General features: G+C 37.5%; 1 pseudogene; it reads right to left on the reverse strand.

Annotated features, from left to right (window-relative positions):
- Positions 1-23,223: 23,223 nt before the first annotated feature.
- Positions 23,224-23,342, reverse strand: LOC129904864 (5S ribosomal RNA; annotated as a pseudogene).
- Between the last annotated feature and the right edge of the window lie 976 nt (positions 23,343-24,318).

Here is a 24,318-nt window from a genome sequence, read left to right on the forward strand (position 1 = left end):
CTTCTTCTCGATACCCAGCCTATCTATATCCCTCTTTAACAAATAGTTCTAGTGGAACTTAAGGAATTTAGGATCAATTAAAGCATTTTTTGGATAAATATTTTTCATTTATTGCTTCACCCTTGACTACATTGACTTAAAGGAAGTAAAATTCCAATAGTTGGAAATGTGTGAAAAGAGTTTCCAAGAGTTGCAAAATCGACTTACTTTCGCTCTCGTGTTTACTTTATCTATAGCATCCGATCATTTTGTTATGTATTATGATGCCTCAAGGATGGATATTGGTTGTGTGTTGATGAAAAATGAAAAGGTGATAGCCTATGTTTCTAGGCAACATAAGGTGCATGAAAATAACTATCCAACTCATAATTTGGAGAGGTGTTTGCTTTGAAGATTTGGAGATACTATCTCTATGGTCTTCACGTAGATGTGTCCACCAATTATAAGAGTTTGCAATATGTGTTTAAGCAAAAGGATTTAAACCTTCGACAAAGGAGATGGCTAGAATTGTTGACGGATTATGGTATGAGAATGTTGTACCATCTGGGTAAGGCAAATGTGGTTGTTGATGCACTTAGTAGATTATCCATGAATAGTGTTACCCATTTTGAATAAGAAAAAAAAAGGTAGTTAGTTCAGGATGTTCATAGACTAGCTCATTTTGGTGTTTGTTTGATTGATTCGGCCGATGGTGGTGTTATTGCTAAAAATAATTTGGAATCGTCTCTTGTATCGGGTTTGGAAGGAAAGCAAGATAATGATTTGATTTTGGTTGAGTTGAAGAAATTGTTTTCCGAAAGATCCATTCAGGTTTTCTCCTAAGGAAGAGATTGGGTACTTCATTACCAAGTTCATTTGTGTATTCCTAATGTTGATGTTTTAAGGAAAATGATATTTTTTGAAGCTCATAGTTATCGGTATTCTATCCACCCGGTATCCACCAAGATGTATCATGATTTGAAGGAAGTACACTGGTGGAATGACATGAAGAAGAATATTGCGAAGATTGGGGCTAAATTTCCTAACTGCAACAAGTGAAGGTTGAACATAAAAAACTGGGAGGTTTAGCTCAAAGCATTGAGATTCCTACATGGAAGTTGAAAGAATTGAATGTGGACCTCATTATGGGAATACCTTGTACTCATAGGCAACATGATTCAATTTGGATTGTTATAGACTGAATTACTAAGTTGGTGCATTTTCTTCTCATTAAGACTTCTTATGCAGTCTAGGATTAAGCTAGGCTCTACATTTGAGAGTTGGTAAAGCTATGGTGTTCCATTATCTATTATTTTTGACCGAGGTACGTGGTATACATCATAGTTTTGGAGATCTTTCCAGCAGGTTCTTGGTACTCAGTTAAGCTTAGCACAGTTTTTCACCCTCAGACCAATGGTCTAGCCGAATGGACTATTTAGACTTTATAGGATACGCTGAGGAAATGTGTAATTTTCTTCAAAGGAAATTGGAATGATCATTTACCATTGATTGAATTTTCCTACAAAAATAGTTATTATTCTAGTATCCAAACTGATGTAATTCTACCTATATAGAAGAGCGCAAATGCGAAAATAAAAAGAAAGATAGAAGAAGAGATACAAGAGAAAGAACAATTGGCCACTAGAGGATATATTAAATCCTAAAACCTCCAATTATAATCCTTAAACAAGAACCAAATCAATATAAATTGATTGACACAAGAAAAGGAAATCAAAAGCAACCTAAAGGTATATTAAACCTAAAGACCTCAAACGATTAATCCGAATCAAGCACCAAATATCTTACGAAGACCTCAAGGAAATTGAATCTCCAAGCAACCCCCATTGCTAAACAAGGTACAATAGAATCTTCACCAAGATCTCAAGTCTCTCAAAAGAGATCAGATTCATCATTCATCAATATTCATCAAAAACTACTTTATGAATAAAAGACTACCTATTTATAGTTTTAAGCTACAAGGCCCAAAAGTGGCCCATAAAATGGAAATCAGTGATTTGAGTCATCCTCACCAAGTTAATTCGATGGGTCACCGATTCTCCCCCTCATCATCAATCGAGCCTGAAAACTTAGGATCTTATTCTTTAGTTCTTTTGGTGAGCTGATTCGTCCTCGTTGAGTCAATTTGGTGATTCACCAATTCTCCCCCTTCCTCGCTGATTGATCCTGACATTTCGATTCCTGAATCTCTGAGCCTTTCGATGAGCTCAAAGGCCCTTGCCGAAGCTGTTCAGCGTGCATACTCGCCAACTTGACTACTTCTTGCATTACCCTTCCTTCATTCCTCCAAGATATTATCCATATGTGGAAGCCCTTCATTTGGTGCTCAACAAGGTCTATCCCAATGATCTTCAAGGCATGGAATCTCTTCTTTACTATCAAACTAGCTCAAAGATCTCTAGTTTTCATGATTAATCCATGCAACCTTTGAACATCCCAAACTTGGCATTGACTTAATAGCCTTGATGCATCTGGATTGCATCATTCTTCCGTTCTTGAAAAATTTTCATCCTTAAATCCAAAACTTGCAAAACCATAGGGAAAGCAAATAACAATAAGATCCTCATGGCAAGAGGGTTAGAGTTTGCAATAACTATCCTATCACCATGCCAAGGATGTACAAATTTAACATATAACCAAGCATCAAAATGATCAACCAAGGGTTTGTCACCCATCAAAACAAGAGATACTTGGCTACTCAAGAGACTTTGACAATAGGATAAATTGAAGGAAATATCACTTAGGGAACTACATATGTAAACCCTCATTGGTTCCACATTTCAACAAGCACAATTCCCCCTTTAAGTCAAGTAGCATGTGAATACCCTCATAGCTAAGTGCAAAGTCATGAACAAGGTTAACCCAAGTTAAATCTCCATCCAATGCTCTAGCTAACTTCAAGAATATGATTACTCCCAATTCATCACCGAGGTCAAATAAAAATGTATTCCCCACACAAGTTGGCAGAAATATCTCATTCAAGAACATCATATCATGTAATAACACCAATTAAGAATCATGTAAAAGAAACAAAGACCCGGGTCAAATGGGAAGGGAGAACATAGAATTGAGGCTAAAAGCCTATTGATACTACTATTACCATAAAATATGCTCTCCACACAATCACAAGTATCATTATATGCAAATATATAGTAGAGAAAGGTGTCCCGCAAAACAACTTCATCCAAGGTGTTCTCATAGGTAAGACTACTACTAGGCTCAAAATAATTGGTCATACCATCAAGAATTGGAATACACCAAGAAGAACAAGTAATGGAGAGACAAATACCACCTTCCTTATCATCATCATCCTTCCCCTTAAGAGTACTTTCATCTTCCAAGATGAGATTTCCATCTTTGGGAGGAAAATATTCACACCATAGTAGGTGACTAAAAAATGTATAGCACTCATAAACTACATTACTCTCATGATTCACACCACTAGGCACTTCACTAGGACTAATATCTTCAAACAAGATATTGTACTTAAAGAGAGAATGATCAACAACCGCTGGAGAACTAAAACATGTATGTTCACTCTCAAAACGACACATATCATTTTCCAAAGTATTTTCAAGCACATGATCTCTATGAGGCAAACACTAATAGGATCTTCAATGAAAGATATGCTCAAAGAGTCACTCTTATTCAAATGATCAACATTATCATCATTATCACCAAATTGAGGTTCATTAATCATATCACAAGATTCCTCAATTAGTGAACTACATTTAAATATAAGTTTATTAACACAATTGTCACATGATAATGAACTGTTATTCAAGGCACGGGTGTCAACACTAGGTGGACAAAAATTAATCTCACTATAAGAATCAATTCGGTCATCAATAGGATCAACTAGTGTATCCATAATCTCAACATATAAATTACTAACACATGGCAAAAAAACATTAGGCTCACATAAAGACAAGCTATCACTTACACTTTGTTCATTTCCAATTGTAAAAGTGTTAAGTTTAGCTATTGTACCTTGACGCTCACAAGAAAGATCTTTTTTACCTTGGAATGACACAACCTTTGGAATGTTGGGACTCCTAAAAGTGCATTCTTCACACTATCGATGGTAGGCTCTTTTTTGATAAGTTGTGTTCCTCCATTCATTATACTTGTACTACATAATAACCCTTACAAAGTGAAGGATAAACAAGGAGGTTAGATTGAGATTGTGGCAACCCCCTCACTTCACTCCACTCAATCACTCATTTTTCTGCTCTTAGGTTTCCACCTTGCTTTCCCTTAATTCTCTCAGTCTTTTGTTTCTCATTTTTCACCTTAGGAGGAGGAAATAGATGTGTTCCTCATTGATTAAAACATACTTGGACCAGTTTTGATCTTTTGGCACCCTATGCCTATTAAACCAATTGGCTCCTAAACATAATTGAGAAAAGTTCATGGGTATTACATCACACCAAACCTCTTCTAGTATTTACCATGTGTGAAAAAGACCTTTACAACTTCGGTAACCTTATATCTATCCATGGTGTATGGATAAAGCCTTGGTATTTAAGGTAGTCTCAAGAAGGCTACCGTAGATGGAGTAATGTAGTTTAGATTGCACCAATAATCGAGGAAAATATGAAACCCCAAAGCTCTGAAAATGTCAACCTTTATTCTAAGAATTTGTCTTCTTGGTTGAACATTATAAAGCTTTTTGTACCCATCCGGCATATACTTAAACCTCATAAGCCCTTTCAATTCTTTCCATGTTGGAATTGAGTTGTAACCAAGAAACCTTCGACTGTTTCTCATTGATTCCCACCAACTCAATGCAGCCCTTTTAAACTATTCAATGGTATACATCATTTTCTCATTGTGACCCAAATTATGGCTTTGGAAATCCCGCTCACATTGCCACTCGCAATAAAGATAAGCCTCAGGATCATGTCTTTCTTCAAAAGTAGGAAGAATAACCTTATAAAGTTGAGTCCCTTAGCACATCCCCCATATCTTTCGTGGTTACCATATCCCAACAAGTGTATTTGAAATGGGAAGTGTAGCATGTAGTATCCTTAGATATTATAGATGCATACACTCTTCTATCCATAGGATGACTTTGACTTGAACTAGTGTAACTATACACACCACTTCGATTAGGAGAAGGATTACCACAAGACAAAGAATATAAATCTTCACCACAAGACAAAGAATATGAATCTTCACAAGTCTTAGGGGCATGCTCATCATAATTCTTATATAAGAGAGTGTTATACCTCACTTCACCTTCATCCTTGGATTGAGAAGTGTAATATATTTCATCTCCATCATAGGAATAATCTTTACTCTTGGAGTGGGATTAAGATCTATCACATGCTATATTATCATCATATAGGAAGCATTACAAGGCTCTTCGTCTTCTCCATCTTAACCATAAGACCTAGGATCACCATTCTCCTCCAAATTAGTAGCTCTCATTCCCTTTTAGGTCTTGATCATGGTTATAATCATTGCCTCCATAATCACCATTATCCTCAAATCCATAGCCTCCATCACTACAATCATAGTCCCTCATATCATAGTCACATAGATCCAAGGCTATTGATTACATGCCTTCTTATAACTCTTTTGTACCTACAAAATGAGAAAACAAGGTTAGTAGTAAAAGTTTCGCACCAACACTCACTTTTTCTCACCATTACATTCCACACAAATTGGCTTGGATAATATTGAACCTTGTCTCAATCGAGTGGTATACAAGTGTCAATTAAGATCTTGGTCGAAATGGATCCTTTATCAAAGAAGAGTGGATGACTCGATTAAAGAAAATGAACTTGAATCAAGAATTTAACTATGAGTAAAATAACCAAAAAAGCACACGAAGAAAGCAAAAGAAAGAAAAATGAACACAAGACTAATCAATAACTAAGGATATTTACTTAGTATTTAGAATCAAAGAAAATGAGTAGGAATCAAGGAAATGAAACTAGGAAGTTAGAACATGACATTTGTCATAAAAGAAAGATCGTGCCTCTGAATCCAAACTTTTAAAAGTTAAAATGAAGTTCACCTCGTAAACTTAAGGTTGACTCGCGGAATCATCTAGGTGAGTCATCGAGTATATGCGCGAGCCCGACCCAGCTCACCCAATTGACAAGAAACTCAGTCTGGTTAGGCAATCTCAACAGTCATTTGGCTGCTCGACAAATAGGCTTTGCAAGCACTAGTTAAATCGCTAAATTGGCCCTTCCGTATACTTGAAGCCTCGATTTTGATCTTCTTGTGGTCCCCTCGTACTTTCTTGACCTAGTACTTGAATCTTTTGGTAAATTCCCTTTAGTACCAACATAAGTACACTTTGTTTTCTTTTTTCTTTTTGATCAAACACCCCTATTTGGAAGAATGTTGTGCTTGAAGATTTGTATATTCCAAAGAAAACTATGAACAAGAACGCAAAATAAAACCCATAACAATCTTATCTCAAAATTTCACGAAATTTGAGTTTATGAGTCCCGTTGATGTTGGAAGAAAACCCCAATACTTTTTACTTGTCAATTCCCAACCAATTTTATCAAATTTCAAAACCAATTTCTTCTTTCTTCAAGTCGTGAAGAACACCATGAACATGAAGAGCACCCAATTTCTATCCCAATCGATTTCTACTCCATTTTTAACCAAACATAAGATTTGAACTCCTAAGTATATAGAGACCAAATCCCAATACCAAAGAAAATTCCAATTTCACCTAAATCTAAAAACCCACTTGTTCTTCTTCAAATCTTCTTCACTCAAGATTGGTGGATTCTTCAATATAGTTCCAAACTTCACCAAATCTCAGATTTAGACTCTAATAATATTATAGAACACAAATTAACAATAGAAATTTCAAAAAAGACACACACCAACAAAAGTATTTTTTGGGGATTTTCTTAATATTCTTTTAACTTCATTTTTGTAGTAACAAACCTAAGACTAGACTTGTAGGAATGAATCTAAACACGGATCTGATACCATATGATGTAATTCTCCCTATGAAGAAGAACAAAAATGTAGAAATAAAAAGAAAGACAGAAGAAGAGATACAAGAGAAGGAACAATTGGCAACTTAAGGATATATTAAATCCTAAAACCTCCAATACAACCCCTAAATAAGCAGCTAATCAAGATAAATAGATTGACACAAGAAAATGAAATCAAAAGAAACCTAAAGACCTCAATTGATTAATCTGAACAAGCACCGAATCTCTTACACAGAGCTCAAAGATACTGAATCTCCAAGAAACCCCCATTTCTAAACAAGGTTCCATAGAAGCTTCACCAAGCTCTCAAGTCTTTGAAAGGAGATCAATTTCATCTTTCATCAATATTCATCAAAAACTACTTAATGAAATAAAAGACTACCTATTTATAGTTTTAAGATACAAGGCCCAAAAGTGGCCCATAAAATGCAAGTTGGTGAGTTGACTCATCCTCATTGAGTGAATTAAGTGGGTTGCCATTCTCCCCGTCATTGTTAATTGATCCTGAAATCTTGGGATATAATTCTATGGTTCTTTCGGTGAGCTAAGTCATCCCTGTTGACTCAATTCAACGATTCACGGATTCCACCCCTTCCTCACTAATTGAGCCTAGCATTTGGAGTCCTGAATCTCTGAACCTTTTGGTGAGCTCAGAGGCCCTTATCGAAGTTTTTCAGCATGTTGCTGAATGGTGTATGCTCACCAACTTGACAACTTCTTCCACTACCCTTACTTCATTCCTCCAAGCTATCATCCATATGTGGAAGCCCTTCATTTGGTGCTCAATAAGGTTCATCCAACCGATATTCAAGGCATGAAATATCTTTTTGGTTATCAAAACTATCTCAACAATCTCTAGTTTGATGATTTATTCCTGCAACCTATGAAGATTCCAAACATGGCTTTGAGTGAATGACCTTGAGCCAATCTGAATTACATCACAAATGGCTCCATTTGAGGCTTTATGTAGTAGGAGATGTAGGTCACCTATTAGATGTTTCAAGGTTGGTGAAGTCGCTTTGGTAGGACCCGAGTTGGTATATTAATCTATGGAGAAATTTTGACTCAATCTAGAAAGATTGATTAATGCCCAAACACAAAATAAGTCCTATGCTAATGTGAGGATAAAGGAGATTGAATTTGAGGTTCATGATTGGGTTTACTTTAAAATCTCATCTATGAAGGATGCGATAAATTTTAGCAATAAAAGGAAGCTTAGTCCCTATTATGTAGGCCAATATAAGATGCTGATGCATGTTGGTAAAGTATCTTATTAGTTGGATTTGCCTTTGGAATTGGCATCAATGCATCCACTGTTTCATGTATTTTTGTTGAAGAAGTGTACTGGTGATCCTACTACTATTTTGCTTTTTAAGAGTGTGGGTATAAAAGAGAGTCTTTCTTATGACAAGGTTCCGGTGGAAATTTTAGACCGGCAAGTCCAAAAGTTGAAGAATAAGGCAGTTACATCCGTTAAAGTGCTATGGAGGAATCAAGATGTTGGGGGTTCTACATGGGAGGCCAAAGTTGATATAATGTCTCATTATCATTATTCTTTCTCTCTATTTATGGTCAAGTTACTTAGTTTTTTCATGATTTACTCTTCTAAATTCCTATGTTTCAGCTTTTCTACGCCCTTCCATATGCATACATGTTCATGAAAATAGTTTTTAAAGTTATATTTTAGTTTGAGTTTGAAAACTCCTTGGTTTATGTATTTTAAATGTGTCATTGCATTTTTGTTTTGTTGATATACGCTTTTTGTACTCTAATCATGCTAGTTTGATTCCATTAGAGAAAACATGTCCCCAAGAGAAATATATTATAAGACCCTAGAAGTTGGAAAGTAGAAAGACGAGGTTGGAAAAGGTAGTACAGAAAAGTTGCAGGTTTGAGGCTTGTATGAGACCATGTAAGCACTGCACAAGATTATACAATACTTATAGATCCATCATGGAGGGGCCTGAGTGCAAGGTAAAAAATTTATTTCAAGGTCTACAGACAGTTGCACCGTCCATATAAATTCCTATAGAGACCCACACGAGGAATAATGGTTCAAGGAACTTTGGACAAGGGGAATTTATGACCCGTAATGGTCTTCACGGACCATAAGAAGGTCTGTATAAGAAAGCATCATTGGTATACTTGGGGGTTCCTTCAATGAGCTACTGAATGGCTCGTGCTGACTGTTACACCCTATACTTTTGTACCTTGGAATGCCTTCTTAAGTCTCTTGAAAGGCTCTTAAGTTTCATGGAAGGATCGTAAGCCTCTTAAGTTTCTTAAGGTTTCCTAATGTTTCTTAAAGCTTCTAAAAGCTTCTTAAGAACTTTTAAGTTTCTTAAGAGTTGCCATGTGAGACGGATAATCTATAACACTATCAAACAAATCTAAGGAAAGGAGAATGCGATACCCCATAGTAGAGAAGATTGGAAATAGAGTTATAAGAATCCAAAAGAGGTTGGAGACCGAATGATGAGTCATAGGACACGACTTATTTACGTAAGCTACCATCTTGAAAATCTTACATACTTAAGCTATTGGAGTACATAGCAAGCTTACGTAGCAAGGATTATATAGGTTGGAAAAGTATGATGATATTACGATCCCCTGAGGACGAGAAGAGAGTGCCACGTCGAATCATGAGAGAGTTCCACATGGGAGCATGAGAGAGTGCCATGTGGAAACAGCTGGAGTAAGGGTGGTGGACCTTATATGCAATGTGGCAGCATATGATTGGAGGAAAGGGGTGTGTTGGCCCAATGAGGGCTTGACATGTGTCACCACTTAGTGCTCGACATGTATCACCTCTTAGGGAAATTTATGATGTTTTTATGAGGTATATTACATGTATCAAATAAGGTTGGAAGTGGAAAAATTGCATAAGGATGCTTGACGTTAGAAACAAACTAAATTAAAGTGGTTGTAGCTAAATCGAAGTCAAGTAGTGGTTTGTCATTGTGGTGCGGCGGGTGCAGCTGGTTGTGTTGCATATTGCAGGGATTTAAAGTGTTTTAAAAGGGGTGTGGGTGCTTCTGGTTGCATCCACATGACCCTCCGTTTGGTATGGTTAAAGATTTTTTGAAATAAAGATTAAAAACTCTATTTTCATATTGTAGTTTTGAGCTAGTTGTTTGGAATTGTATTGTGTAATGTTGGGGTGGTTTACCTATATATATGATGCTGTTTTTTTTGTTGGTATGGTTGTTGACACTGTGTCCGAGTTGAAATCTCGAGGATGTTGAAGTTATAAGGGAAATGCTGCCTAATTTTTGGTAGCATCGGAACTAGTCGAGGGTAATGGATAAGGAAATGACTCCAATTAGTACTTGGTTGTAGAGTGGAATATTAGAAAGTGAAAGGCTATTAATCTTAGTATTACTTTTATGTCAAATAGGTTAAGGAGGTATCAAGGCAAGCCAAATTTCAATTAATCCCGAAAAATTTATGTAAATGTCACGACCCAACTCCGTAGGCCATGATGGGTGCCCGAGTTGGGAACCCATACGTACCCTTAGACCCACTTAGGGTGTTAGAAGAATAGATAAAAGTAGAAGTCAAAAAGGGTCGCTAGAGAGATCATGAGAACAGATATAGCACAAGAGGGCCGTTAAGGCCATCACGGAACACAAAGTCCAAAACATATATACATAACCCACATCACAAGTCTATAGACCTCTACAGAATGATAGCCTAGTCATATGACGGGACAGGGCTCCGTCATACCCTTAACCAACATGTAAAAATGTACAACAGAAAAGTTAGTACCAAAATAAGGCGCCGAACAAAGGAGTACTGCCAACCAACACGGTAGATGTCCTACGCGAGTAGATCAATAATTTCGAGCATCTGTACCTATGGGAATGTAACACATCCCCCTCCTCTCGGAAAGAGGGGGTCAGTACGGACAATGTACAGAGTATGTAAAGCATAGACTGTAATAAGTAACGCCATTACCATAACAGAAGGTGAATAAATGAGCAAAATATCCGGAATACTAAAATGATTTTCATAACCACAGATAATGTATACAGAAAACATATGCCATATTCGACCCCATTATGGGACTCGATGAACAAATTGTAGTCGTCGCCCCATCACTAGTGCCACACAGCACATCATAACTCCAAAGTAGAGAATATCTCCATAATAGATTATATAATATCAGATGGTCATATCAGATCATATCATATCATATATGTACATGGAACATCATAACTCCACAAATCCCATGTATAGGTCATACCTACTCCCTCACGTCGGGGCATGACAAACAATGCAAAGAAGTATGCATGATTACAAATTCTGGCCTAGGCTCAGTGAAAGAAGCATTGAGGCATCCATGAGTGGAGTAGTGAGAAACTAAATACAATATAAAATACAAAATATTTCTAGAGATTCGAGAGCGTAACTCCGATGCCAATTCATATAGGAGAAATTAAGGTATAGTCATAGTGCCTGTCTTTTAGATGTCACGATGGTCTATGTCAAAATGATCTTTTTGAAATAATTTACATATTTCAAAATATATTATGGGGTTCAATGGAATAATTAAAATAAGCTATCGTTCAAAATCAAGACAAGAATCATGTCAAGTACCTTTTGAAAGTCACTATGGATTACATCAAAATGAAATTTCTGGAATTATATACTCGTATTAAAGCGTAATAAAATGTCCTTTGCAAATCAAGAAATTGGCCATCCTAGTGACTCTAGGAATAGGATCTTCCTTGGACAAAAAAAAATTCATATATTTATTTCATAAATACCATGCCAAAAGAAAGATTATCTTTTCATACTTATGTCAAAACATGCCAAGAGAAAGAATAATCATTACATACTTATGCCAAAAACATGCAAAAAGAAGGAAACGTTAACTTTACATACCTCTTCCGGATTACTCTTAACACGCTCGCCTCGTCGTCTCTTGAACCTATTTAACATGAAAGTAATTCTAAGGTTAGTGACCTTTGACTTTCTAGATTGTAATTCTACCACCAATTACCCATAGGAACCAATCCATTTTCTTAGACTAGTTCATTACTAGTTCCGTAGTTAGCGGAAATCGGCAGCATCTCCCCTATAACTTGCCCTATACAAACTTCCGTTTAACCTCCAAACCTTAGAATACAATTAACAAAAACAATCAGCAGCATATATATAAGTAAACCACTTCAACTTTACACAACAAAAACTCCAAACAACTCGCTTAAAACTACGATACCAAAAAAGGGTTTTTAATATCTATTTCATAAAACCTTCACCACACGAAATGGGGTTTCATGTGGTTGAAACCAGAAGCACTTATACCCATGTTTATAAATGTTTCCATAAATAAAACACTACAAAATAATTCCCAATACGACTCTACAATAACAATGACATTAGTTAATTCTAAGCCTCTAAAATACGACAAAATAGTCCCTACACGACCCGTAACTTTCTTCAGCCATGACATCCATATTTTCACATATCCAACTCATGTTTACACGCCCATAACATTATTAAACATTTAAAAAGGCATGGTAGAAGATAATCAAGTCATACCTTGCTAGAACTCGCTGAAACTTGCCTCGAAAGTTCTCTTAACATGCTGAAAATTGACGGGCTGTTCACATACCTTCTTCGCTGCCTCAAATAGTAATTTTACGCCATTAAACACCATTATGTAACCATAGGATACCTTAAATAATTAAATCATGGGATGAAATCGGAGGGCTTACCTTCTTTCTCCCTTGGCCACCACTACTTTCTCTAGTTCCTAGGGTTTTCTTTCCTTCTCTCTTACATTTAAGATGCTAAAAAGTGATGTTGATCAGAAATACACATGTATATATATATTTCCTTAAGAGGTGACACGTGGCATCCCCCTAGTGCGCCTCCTCATCTATACTCCCACTCACATACTTCCACGTGGCAATGTGGGGTCCACCCAAAGCAGGTGAGTCACCTACTTGGTCCAAGTAGGTGCATCACCTACTTGGTCCAAGTAGGTGCATCACCTACTTAGTTCAAGTAGGTTCATCACCTCCTTGCTTTCAAATAGGTGCTACACCTCATTCCGCCTCTTTCATGGGTTCATAATCTCGTCTTACTTTAAGAACCTATGTAATCCTTGCTACGTAAGCTCGACATGCCCTCAAGTCCCTTAGTTATGTAAGACGTCCAAGTTTGTAGTTTATGTAAGTAAGTCGAGATCTATGACTCATTACTTGGCCTCTGACTCCTTTCGGATTCTTACAATTCTATTTCCAACCTTCCCTACTTTGGGGCATCATAATGAAGCTTTCTCTTGGCATGTCTTTGGCATAAGTATGTGAAGCTATTCTTCTTTTCTTTTTGCATGTCTTAGCTTTAAGTGATTGATATATGAAATGTGGGTATAATTCCATTAATAGAACCCCAAGTATGACTCATAAGTCTTATTCACTTCTCGATAGTAGAATTCCTATACTAGTTGAGTTATTGCCTCTCAAGGCTTGTATATGATGGGGAGTAGTAAGTATCTAAAGTTATCTCCTTTCTCTTGGTATGTTTTGGCTTAAGTACGTAGAGCTACCCATCTCTCCTCTTGATATGTCTTTGACATAAGTGTGGTTCTATGATGGTAAGGTAATGCAATAATAATATTATGATACCGAGACCATGACGGGTCGGGTACGATATATGTAAATGATGACTCCTTGAGGAAAAGTAGAGGCTAGGTAAAGCTTATTCTTTCTCTTCCTTTGGCATGTCCTAATTGTAAGTAAAATGTGATACGAGCTCTGGGGTAAGTCCACTTTTAAGTCCTACATGTAATCCCTATCTCTTATTAACTTCTGAATGTAAAACTCTTGTAGTAAGTTGAACTACTTTCCTTGAACTCCATAGGTTGAGAAGTACTGGATGCACAAGCTCCTAGTCCTAAGGACTATCTGACAACGGGTATCCCTGATTCTATGAACTCTTATTATTACTTTAGTACATGTCTATGGTCCCCAAGGTCCTAAGTGATATAGGCCTAAATGGCATTTAGAAGGCACTCGAGATGGCTACACTACTATTCTGGTCCTAGAATGATAGCTTAATCTTCTTACATTATCGAGTCACTGATAATGATTTAGATTGTATAGGATTACTCACTACTTTATTCATGTATACAGTAGTACATCTTTTACCAAGTCCCAGACCGGCTATAATATAATTATTATTATATGTTATATAGATCGTGTCGATCGTTCTTCGGCATTATTATATGATTAGTGAATTGAACTAAATATTCCTCACCACTATTATATGATATGTGGATCTCAACAAATGTTCCTCGGCATTACTATATGATATGTGGATCGGACCGAATGTTCCTTGGCATTACTATATGATATGTGGATCGGGCAGTCGTTCCTCGGCATTATCATATGATGTGTGGATTGGGCCGTACGTTCCTCGGCATGTACTTATTATATACATAGATCGGGCTGTACGTTCCACAGTGCTAATAATATATATATTCTTATGATGACAGAATGGTGTAAATTATACACTGAGTCACCTAATGGGCTAGGCACAGTAAATGATGGTAATATGTATGACTTTCTTTTATCATATACGAGTACAATATATGGTTAAATCTTATACTTTCCCCCTCCATCCCTACGCCAACTATAGTTTTGTTATGATTTCTATGCTTTACATACTCAGTACATATGTCGTACTGACCTCCCTTTCTCGGGGGGGCTGCATTCATGCCTACACGTACAGATACACACCATGGGGATCTATCAGCTTAGGAGTTCCACTCAGTAGTCAGAAGCTCTCCGTTGTGCCGGAGCCTAGTTTTGGTATTAACACTCGATGTATATATTTATTTGTTCATGGGTACGGCGGGGACCCTATCCAACCTTATGTTACTCTTCTTACTCTTAGAGGTCTGTAGACATGTATGTGGGTTCTATATGCATGTATGTATAGTGGTGCCTATGATAAGCCTCACCGGCTTATATGTTATCCTGCCTGTTGACGTGCTATAACTTAAACAGGGGATAGATTTACTTACAAATAGCAGGGATATACATAAGTTCCTAGTTCGGGCACCCGTCACGGCCTACGGGGTTGGGTTGTGACAAAGGTTGTATGAGAGTGGTCCTTCCTCAGAATATCTACAGGCCTTGTCTAGTAGAGTCTTGTTTATCGGTGTGTTGCGCGCCACATCTATAAATAAGAGGCTATAGGGAATTTAGGATGTAACCTTTCTTTCATATCTAAGATGGTGCGATAGAGCCTAGCCATAGGACATGAAATTCCTTTTTCTAACCTTTGGTTTCAGCTGAAGAACGACATCGACAGAAGAAAATGATGGATGATATTGAAAGCTACCCAGTATACAAGTAAGTAATGGTGTGAAACAGGCATGCTGCATAAGGTAAGAAGATTGAAATATGATTGAAATGTAAAGTCAAAAATTAAAGGGAAAACTAGACAGGTAAGTCCATTATTTTATACTGTTGTTGATATTGGGTGCCCTGTGTGGTGGTGATATGAATATATATATGTTGTCCCTGTGAGGCATTATTGGTATTTCCTAAGTTCAAGTTTGGGATAGTAAGGAATATATGGAGGAAAGGGTGTGTTGTCCCAATAAGGGCTTGACATGTGTCACCACTTAGGGCTTGACATGTGTCACCGCTTAAGGGTTGACATGTTTCACTACCTTAGGTGGCCTATATATATATATATGTCTTATGACTTATTAAAGTTCCATACTTATCTAGAAAATTCAAGAAAAAGACATAAGAGAAGAGAAGAAACTAGAAACCGAGAGAGCCATGGTTTTGGAAGGAAACAAAATGTGAGTTCTTTGATTTCTCTCCTGGAATTAATTATATAGGGTGTACCATGATATTATGAAGGTGTTAGTAATGAAAATTTATGGGTTTTAGAAGACCAAAACGTTAGAAAATACCCATGAAGTTTTAGGCGCGCTAAAGGAACTTCTGAGGCAAGTTTCGATGAGTTTGACGAGTTTTGGGAAAGGTAAGGGTTTCCCTTTCAAATTTGAGTTTATGATGTTGTTATGAGGTATATTACATGTCTTAAATAAGGTTTGAAGTGGAAAATTTTCATATGGATCCTTGACGTTAGAAACAAACTAGCGTCACAACACGAATGATAACAATTAGTACTTGGTTGTAGAGTGGGATATTAGAAAGTGAAAGGCTATTAATCTTAGTATTACTTTTATGTCAAATAGGTTAAGGAGGTATCAAGGCAAACCAAATTTCAATTAATCCCGAAAAATTTATGTAAATGTCACGACCCAACTCCATAAGCCTTGATGGGTGCCCGAGTTGGGAACCCATATGTACCCTTAGCCCCACTTAGCGTGTTAGCAGAATAGACAAAAGTAGGAGTCAAAAAGGAGTCACTAGAGAGCGCATGAGAACAAATATAGCACAAGAGGGCCGTTAAGACAATCACGGAACACAAAGCCCCTACATATATACATAACCCACATCACAAGTCTACAGACCTCTACATAATGATAGCCTAGTCATATAACGGTATAGGGCCCCATCGTACCCTTAACCAATATGTACAAATGTACGACAGAAAAGTTAGTACCAAAATAGGGCTCCAGACAAAGGAGTATTGCAAACCAATATGGTGGATGTACCTGTGGGCATGTAACGCAGCCGCCTCCGGAAAGAGGGGGTTAGTATAGTTAATATACCGAGTATGTAAAACATGAATTGTAATAAGTAAAGTAATTACCAGAACAGAAGGTGCAAAAATGAACAAAATATCCAGAATACCAAAATGCTTTTCATAACCACTGATAATGTATGCAGAAATCATATGCCATATCCATCCCCATTATGGGACTCGGTGAAAATATCGTGGTCGCCGCCGTGTCACTAGCGCCACAGCACATCATAACTCCAGAGTAGGAAATATCTCTATAACAGATCATATCATATCAGATGGTCATGTCAGATCATACAATATCATCCGTGTATATGGCACATCATAATTCCACAAATCTCATGTACAGGTCGTACCTGCCCCCTCACATCGAGGTATGACGAACAATGCAAAGAAGTACGCATGATAACAAATCCTAGCCTGGGCTTAGTGAAAGAAGCATTGAGGCATCCACGAGTGGAGTAGTGAGAATCTAAATGCAACATAAAATACAAAACAATTTCAGAGACTCGATAGCATAACTCCGATGCCATGCAATATAGGAGAAATTGAGCGATAATCATAGTGCATGTCTTTTAGATGTCATGATGATCTATGTCAAAATAGTCTTTCTGTAATCATTTCCATATTTCAAAATATATTATGGAGCTCAATGGAATAATTAAAATAAGCTATCGTTCAAAATCAGGACAAGAATAATATCAAGTAACTTTTGAAAGTCACTATGGATTACATCAAAATGGAACTTCTGGAATTATATACTTGTATCAAAGCGTAATAAAATGTCCTTTGGAAATCAAGAAATTGGTCATCCTAGTGGCTCTAGGAATAGGATCTTCCTTGGACCCAAAAAAATTCATATATTTGTTTCATAAAGACAATTCCAAAAGAAAGATTAACTTTTCATACTTATGTCAAAACATGCCAAGAGAAAGAATAAGCTTTACATACTTATGCCAAAAATATGCCAAAAAAAAGGAAACGTTAGCTTTATATAGCTCTTCTAGATTACTCTTAACATGCTCGCCTCGTCGTCTCTTGAACCTATTTAACATGAAAGTAATTCTAAGGTTAATGACCTTCGACTTTCCATCTTGTAATTCTACCACCAATTACCCATAGGAACCAATCCATTATCCATTTCCTTAGACTAGTGCATTACTAGTTCCAAAGTTAGCACAAATCGGGCAGCATCTCCCCTATAACTTGCCCTATCCAAACTTCCATTTAACCTACAAACCTTAGAATCCAACCAAAAATAAAAATCAGCAGAATATATACAAGTAAACCACTTCAGCATTACACAACATAATCCAAACAACTCGCTTAAAACTATGATACCAAAATAGGGTTTTTAATCTCTATTTCATAAACCCTTCACCACACGAAATGGGGTGTCATGTGGCTATAACTAGAAGCACTTATACCCATGTTTAGACATTTTTCCATACCTGAAACACTACAAAACAATTTCCAATATGACACTACAATAACAATGATACTAGGTACATTTTAAGCCACTAGAATATGACAAAACAGTCCCTACACGACATGCAACTTCCTTCAGCCATGACATCCATATTTTCAACTATCCAACTCATTTTTACACGCCCATAAAATTCTTAAACCTTTACCAAAGTTTGGAGAAGAGAATCAAGCCATACCTTGCTAGAACTAGCTAAAACTTGCCTCGAAAGGTCTCTTAACATGCTGAAAATTATCGGGCTGTTCGCGTCCCTTCTTCGCTTCCCCATATAGTAATTTTACGCCATTAAACACTGTTAAGTAACCATAGGATACCTTAAATAATTATATCACAGGACAAAATCAGAGGGGTTACCTTCTTTCTCCCTTGGCCGCCACTACTTTCACTAGTTCCTAGGGTTTTCTTTTCTTTTCTCTTAAGTTTAAGATGCTGAAAAGTGATGTTCATCATCACTACACATGTATATATATGTTTCCTTAAGAAGGGGATGTGGCATCCCCTAGGGGTGACACATGGAAGCCCCCTAGGGCGCCACCTCATCCATATGCCCACTCACATGCTGCCATGTGGCAACGTGAGGTCCACCTCAAGTAGGTGAGTCACCTACTTGGTCCAAGTATGTGAATCACCTACTTAGTCAAAGTAGGTGCATCACCTACTTGCTTCCTAATAGGTGCTACGCCTCCTTCCGCCTCTTCCGTGGGTTCGTAATCTCGTCTTACTTTAAGAACCTATGTAATCCTTGCTACATAATCTCGACACGCCCTCAAGTCACTTAGTTATGTAAGACATCCAAGTTGGTAGCTTACACAAGTAAGTCAAGATCTACGACTCAGTACTTGGCCTCTGACTCCTTTCGGATTCTTATAACTCTCTTTCCAACCTTCCCTACTATAGGGCATCACAGTGAAGCTTTCTCTTGGCATGTCTTTGGCATAAGTATATGAAGATATATTTCTTTTCTTTTGTCATGTCTTAGCCTTAAGTGATTGATATGAGAAATGTGGGGATAATTCCATTCATAGAACCCCAAGTATGACTCATAAGTCTTATTTACTTCTCGATGGTAGAATTCCTATACTAGTTGAGTTATTGTCTCTCAAGGCTTCTATATGATGGAGAGTAGTAAGTATGTAAAGTTATCTCCTTTGTCTGGGTATGTTTTGTCTTTAGTACGTACAGCTACCCTTCTTTCCTCTTGATATGTCTTTGATATAAGTATGGTCCAATGATGGTAAGGTAATGCAATAATAAGGTTATGATACCGATCCCATAACGGGTCGGGTACGATATACGTAAATAATAATTCCTTGATGAAAAGTAGAGGATAGGTAAAGCTTATTCTTTCTCTTCCTTTGGCATATCCTAATTGTAAGTAAAATGTGATATGAGCTCTGGGGTAACTCCACTTTTAAGTCCTAAATGTAATCCGTATCTCTTATTAACTTCTGAATGTCAAACTTTTGTAGTAAGTTGAACTACTTTCCTTGAACTCTATAAGTTGAGAAGTACTAGATGAACAAGCTCTTAGTCCTAAGGACTATGTGACAACGGGTATCCCTGATTCTATGAAATGTTAGTATTACTTTAGTACATGTCTAGGGTCCCCGAGGTCCTAAGTGATATAGGCCTCAATGGCATTTAGAAGGCACTCGAAATGGCTACACTACTATTCTGGTCCTCGAACGATAGGTTAATCTTCTTACATTGCCGAGTCTCTGATAATGATTTAGATTGTATAGGGTTACTCACTACTTTATTAGTGTATTCTATAATACATCTTTCACCGAGTCTCTGGCCGGCTATAATATAACTATTATTATATGGTATATTGATTGTGTCGATCATTCCTCGATATTTTTATATGATATGTGGATTGGAACGAACATTCCTCAGCATTATTATATGATATGTGGATCGGATCGAACGTTCCTTGGCATAACTACATGATATTTGGATTGGACCAAACGTTCCTTGGCATTACTATATGATATGTGGATCGGGAGGTCTTTCCTCGGCATTATTATATGATGTGCGGAATAGGCCGTATGTTCCTCGGCATGTACTTACTATATACATGGATTGGGCTATACATTCCACAGTGCTAATAATATATATGTGCTTATGATGACTGAATGATGTAAATTGTACACTGAGTCCCCTAATGGGCTGGGCACAATACATGATGGTAATATGTATGACTTTCTTTTATCGTATGCGAGTATGGTATATGGTTAAATCTTATACTTTCCACCTGCATCCCTATGCCAACTGTAATTTCCTTATGATATCTATGCTTTACATACTCAGTACATATATCGTACTAACCTCTCTTTCTCGGGGGGCTGCATTCATGCCCACAGGTACAGATACACACCATGGGGATCCGTTAGTGTAAGAGTTCACTCAGCAGTTCAAAAGTGCTCTATTGTGCTAGAGCCTAGTTTTGGTATTAACCCTCGATGTATATATTTATTTGTTCACGGGTATGGTGGGGGCTCTGTCCTACCTTATGTTACTGTTCTTACTCTTAGAGGTCTGTGGACATGTATGTGGGTTGTATATGCATGTATATACAATGGTGCCTATGATAAGCCTCACCGGTTTATATGTTATCCTGCCTGTTGATGTGCTATGACTTAAACAAGGGATAGATTTACTTACAGATAGCAGGGATAAATGCGATTTCCTAGTTCGGGCACCCGTCATGGCCTATGGAATTGGGTCGTGAAAGAAGTTATATCAGAGCGGTCCTTCCTCGGAATATCTACAGACTGTGTCTACTAGAGTTTTGTTGATCGCTGTGTTGCACGCCACATCTATAAACAAGAGGCTATAGGTAATTTAGGATGTAACCTTTCTTTTATATCTAAGATGGTGTGATAGAGCCTAGCCATTGGACATGAAATTCCTTTTTCTAACCTTTGATTTGAGCTGAAGAACGACATCGACAGAAGAAAATGATGGATGATATTAAAAGCTACCCAGGTAAGTAACGGTGTGAAGAAGGCATGCTGGATAACGTAAGAAGAATGAAATATGATTGAAATGTAAAGTCGAAAATTTAAGGAAAAAGCATAAAAGAAAGTGTAACGGGTGCAGTTCCAGCTGGACATACGAGGTAACTCCATTATTTTATACTGTTGTTGATATTGGGCGCCATGTGTGGCTGTGATATGAATATATATATATGTTGGCCCTGTGAGGCATTATTTGTATTTCCTGAGTGCAGGTTTGGGATAGTAAGGAATATAGAGGAAACTCTGCCAATTGTTTTTTGAAATAAAAAGATAATGAGATATAAGGTTGTAGTATATCTTGAGAGATTGTATCCACGGTAACAATAAGATCCGACTAGAATAGGAGTACAACTAACTTTGGGAAATAAGTAAATTGCGGTATGGTGGTAATTAGAAGGTCTATACTAATATGGTAAGAAGAATGGTGATGGATATGAACGTCTTAAGACTTCCTGCGAGGTATTATGGATGACAATGAAGAGGAAGGATAAGGGGGTTAAGTACGCTTGCTCCACCAGGTGGAATTAGTCCAGAGTAAGGATTGTGAAGAAAGGTCAAGAAATATTACCCTATGGGATTGACCATGAGCAGAATATAGTGTGAATATAATGAGGATCATCATGGAAATAGATGGGGCCTAGTAGCGAAGTAACTAAAGAATATGATTGTGAGTAAGATTAGGAGTCAACATTGACTACACGATAAGGATGAAAGCACATGAAGAAGAAAAGGGTATGGTGTATATGTACCTCCACCGTGGAAAATAGTAAGACCCCTCAAGGATGAGGGAGGTAGCTCTGCAAGACCATTGATGCATTGCGAGTCCATTAAGAGGAACAAGTGTTATTCACTGGGATGAAGATAGTGTTATAGCAAAGCTAGAATCACGTGTCATCATAGTATAAGTGCCCCCAAATAGAGAATCGGACACGATTATAAGCACTAATGATGTACTGATTGGGATGAAGGAAATACGGCTTCAACTAAGCTACTACATTAGTTATATGACTCGAGTACTCGTACTTGGACTAGATTAAGTAATATTTATCGAGAATTCTAAGCACCCCATGGTTGTATTAAGGTTTCTTACAGGGGCAACCTAAAGTATAGATGAGTTAATAGAGGGTGTAGATATGGTGCAGTATGTTAAATATATTGGAACAGAATCATATGCGTATGAATAGTTGAAAATAAACTGAGGATGACATGGGTATTCCCTAAAGGAGGGAAGTGGATAAGAGAAATACACGCATGAGATGAAATCAACTAATACTATCACATGTTGACAGTAATGCTTAAATTACAAGTGTGATCCCATACTGGCATAAGTTAGCAGGAGCTCGAGGCCAATAATAAACAGATAGGAGCCGCGGTATCTGAGACCATGTGGAGAATCATTGGTAGAACCCTAAGGGATGGGTGCCTACCACAAGGGGTGAATACGATAAGAGAGTAGGACTGAGCAAACTAAGGATCGGGTAAAGGGTAGTAGGGCTGTGTTTGGGTAAAGATTAAGATATGGCAACAATGTCATTGGCCGCTGATATGGTGACATACAAGTAGCAAGGAGAAAGAATAGAAAATCTCTTACAGTAGGAAATGAGGAGACCAAGGAGTACATAAAGGAAGAAAAGAAAGGAGTAGGACAAAATAGCATTGTCGCGAGCAAGTTCTAGTGTGAAGTCGATATGTAAAGCAAGATAGGCTGGGAAATAAAAAGATTATGTCTATCTTATACAAGTTGTATTAGAATGGTTATGCAACCTATGGATATATATATTTTGACTATAGGGTCAAGTGAGAAGTACACTAGAAATAGAGCTAGGATGTTTTGGATACATTACAGAGAGATGTCAAGATGGGTTAGACCATACTACCGAGATGGGGTGAGTACTAAGGGAAAAATAGGACCTAGTCGTGGTTGAACCAATGATCTATACCAACGTCTAGTGTAAGACAGGGGAGGAGAAGGCAAGGCGAAGCACGAAGACTAGAAAAAAGACCCTAAGGTAAATCTTTTGCTAGGTTGAGTGCCTTCGCACATTATTGCAAGGATTGCAATGGAACGTGACACGAGGACTTCCCGGGGGGTCACCCACACTAGTACTACTCTCGCCCAAGCACGTTTAACTTCGAAATTCTAGTGGGATCCGATACGTTAGGGCTTCTATGATCGCACAAGATGGAAGGATCCAAACTAGCAGCGAAGAAACAATACAAGATTATGTACCTAGAGTGTTATAAGTTACGTTAAGGGAATTATAAAAGGTCTTAAGAAAAGCAAACAGGATTAGCTGATTACTAACAGATGGCGCACTTGTATGCCACAGTTTTTCAACATAATACTAGTTAATGATAGACAAACCACGGAACGGCTATATAGGTCATTGTGTGAGGGGACTTCAGTACAACTGGGTAGCCAACTCTTATGGGAAAAAAGCAAAACCCAAAAAGGCGAGGGTACCAGTTGATGTCATCTAAAGAAGACAAGAAGTAATATATGAGGTCAAAGATTCCATAACACAACCTTGGCTACAAGACTCACTTTAGACTCACCGGACAGATAATTCTATATGGAATGTTATCCGCAGATTAACAAGATCAGCCCATGTTCCTCCAATCAAAGAATACCTGCTCAGCTGAGATGGTGTGAAATTATAGGTCAAGATGGTGGTAGGACCTTACAAAGTTTCCATAGCTATTGTACTAGATGAAGGATCCCAAGTTATAGTTAACTACCGAAGATCAGCTTACGAAGAGATTGGGAAGACAGATAGGTCGTCATACACCATTTTACCCTTAGACTGATGGATAGACTGAGCTTACTAGCTAAAATCTAGATGATATGCTGCGGGCCTATACGGTTGAATCCAAAGGTAGCTCGGACAATCGCCTACCACCTGTTAAAAGTACTTATGATATTAACTATCATTCTAGTATCCAGATGGCCCTATACGAGACTTGGTATGGCGGATAGTGTATGTCACGACCTAACCTCGTAGGCCGCAATTGGGGTCTGACCTGCACCCCTTATATATATATTTATTAGTTGTGGTCAAATCAAATTATAGACGCATAATGTATATACATCAGGTGTAGTCAAACTGGACTACAAATAATATGATACATATATGAGAACCTCTATGGTTCATAATAT

Source organism: Solanum dulcamara, chromosome 9 (genome assembly GCF_947179165.1).
Source record: "Solanum dulcamara chromosome 9, daSolDulc1.2, whole genome shotgun sequence".
NCBI lineage: Eukaryota > Viridiplantae > Streptophyta > Magnoliopsida > Solanales > Solanaceae > Solanum > Solanum dulcamara.